A 2,845-nucleotide genomic window follows, 5' to 3' on the forward strand; every position below is an offset into this window, starting at 1 on the left:
GCTTACTTCTGTGCTTTATCCAGTGGACCCAGTTTATCAGGACAGAGAATTAGAGGGGCACTGGCTTCGGGGATCTAGGGCTCTGGGTGACAACACGGTCTAGGGTGTGGCTGAACTGGGTGGCCAAGGTGGACAAGAGTGAAGGCCATGTGGAGTGGTAGATATGCCAATGGCTGTGGCAGGAAGGAGAAAGAAACAGGGACCTGCAGAGTCTTGGGCAAAGAGAATACATAAAGGCATTCATGCTCAGTTACGGGCCAAATGTTTGCGTGCCCCCCAATTCACATGTTGAAGCCCAACCTCCAGTGTGACTCTATTTGGAGATGGGCGCTCTAATGGAGTAAAGTTATGGGGGCCATAAAAACAGGCTCTGGTCCAATAGGATTTGTGTCCCTTATAGGAACAAAGTGAGTGCTTTCTGTCCCCCTCCCGCTCCCTTTCCTCCCTGTTCTCACATGGAGAAAGGGCCCAAGCGAGCACACAGCAAAAAGGCAGCCATCTGCCCACCAAGAGGAAGGCAGGTGCTGGACGTGCTGGCACCTTGATCTTGGATGGCCAGCCTCCAGAGCTGTGAAAACACAAATGTCTGCTGCTTAAGCCACCTTGTCTATGGTATTTTATTATGGCAGACATTCCTATTTTATTTTTTTAAGTTTATTTATTTTATTGAAAGAGAGAGAGAGAGAGCACGAGTTGGGGAGGGGAAGAGAGAGAGAGGGAGAGAGAGAATCCCAAGCACGCTCTGAGCTGCCAGTGCAGAGCCTGACATGGGGTTCGATCCCATGAGCTGTGAGATCACAGCCCGAGCTGAATCCAAGAGCCAGATGCATAACCGACTGAACCACCCAGGTGCTCCAGACATTCCTACATTAAAACAAACAAAAAGAGGAGCCTGCTTGTGCTGTTAGCATGGAGCCTGCTTGAAATTCTTGCTCTCCTTTCTCTGCCTTTTCCCGGCTCATGCTCACTCTCACTCTCTCTCTCTCTCTCAAAATAATAAATAAACTTAAAACAAACACGTGCAGCTTGATTGAGCCTGTGGCCCACCAGCTTGCAGTCTGATGGTCAAAATCATTCATGGTGTGGAGTCCAAATTCTCCATGAATAAAGAGGGCTAGCCAGGGGCTTGGGAGAAAATGTCAGGAAGGAGAGGCCTAAGGACATGGTCCTTAAGGAGCTGGGTTTGTACTTGATGGTGCAGAAATGATGGTCCAGAAGGCCAGTGGAGACGGCGCAGAATGCTGGGCCTGCCTCTGACCCTGTGATGTGAGGACAAGCAGCTTCCGCTGCAAGGCCTGTAAGGGGACTGTCAGCCCTGGGGAGGGGCTGGGGAGGAGCCAAGCCTCAGTTAGGGCAGGATGCAGAGAGTGGAGAGCGGGACAGGCCAGGCTCTGCTGGATGGGATTCCAGAGGCCACAGTGAGGGGGGGTGGTGAGGAGGTCAGGAGGGCAGAGGCAACATGGGGAGGGGGTACACTGTCAGACTGAAGGGGTCCACGTGGGGGATGGTGGCCTAGAAGGCGGGGACAACAGACTCAGAGGGTGACCTTACCCCAAGGTAGGTGGGCAATCCTGACCACCCACCCAGCGCACCCAGTGAGGTGCAGCTTCTGGCCCCTCCACCCCCAGAACAGGGTCCAAAGCTGAAGGCCACAGAGAGGGACTGGACCAGGATGGGGTAGACGTGGCAGAGTGATCGAAGCCAGTGACAGTGTAGACATCAGACCCTATCTCTGCAGCATCGATTAGACTCGGAAGGGCTCATGGTAGTGACAGATCGGGGTTCCTTCTGGAGAAAGTGGCTCGATTCTAAGGTGCCACCTGGTCTGATAGAAAGAACCACTTGTGGAAATAAGGCTGTCTATTGGGAGCAGGGGTGCAGTGGGAGGGCAGCCCCGATGGGCTGGCGGATGGGCTGTCTTTAGGAAAGAGCTCCAGTTTTATCACTGCTGATTAGGATTTTCGTCTTTACATTTTAGTGCTAGATGATGAAACACTTGAAACACAGAGAGAAAAGTAAAAACAACACGAGAGCATATTTGTGCCAAAGAAAAATATTGTAGATACCACAAAGCTTTTGCCTCCTTCTTCCTGAAAGTTCCTTCTGCATTGAAGCTGGGACAGAGCCTTCCTACCCATATTTTTGTACTTTTGTGACTTAAGAATAAATATCTAAACAATGTATAGGAACATCGTGTATGCTTTTAGAATGTACACACATAGTGCCAAACTGCACGTACCTGACCAGCTTTAAAATAAACAGACAATGGAATACCTGTCCAGGGTGGGGGAGTCAGTCAGTTGAGCATCTGACTTGATTTCAGCTCAGATCATGATCTGAGGGTCGCAGGATTGAGCCTCGCATCAGGCTCTGCACTGAGTGTAGAGCCTGCTTATGATTCTCTCCCTCCCTCTCTCTCTCTCTCTCTGTCTCTTTCCCCCTCTCCTCTGCTCATGCTTTCTCTCTCTTTCTAAAATAAAATAAAATTAAAATTAAATAAAGTAAAACAAAGTAAAGTAAAATAAAATGAAATAAAATAAAGTAAAATCAAATAAAGTAAAATCAAATAAAATAAAAGCATAGAACCTGCTTAAGATTTTCTACCTCTCTCGCTCCCCCCTCTATCCCCCTCTCCCCTGCTCATGCTTTCTCTTTCTAAAATAAAATAAAATAAAATAAAATAAAGTAACATAAAATAGCACACAGACACACACACACAGACACACACACACACACACACACAGCCAGGCCCAGGTGGTCTTAGAGCTGAATGTTTCCCGTACTCAGTATATGGGAGGACTAGGGAGTCCCTGGTTTGTGCAAGTCCTACTGGCCTCATCTCCGT

The sequence above is a fragment of the Hyaena hyaena genome, unplaced genomic scaffold, assembly GCF_003009895.1.
Source record: "Hyaena hyaena isolate Hyena2069 unplaced genomic scaffold, ASM300989v1 scaffold_493, whole genome shotgun sequence".
Classification (NCBI taxonomy): domain Eukaryota; kingdom Metazoa; phylum Chordata; class Mammalia; order Carnivora; family Hyaenidae; genus Hyaena; species Hyaena hyaena.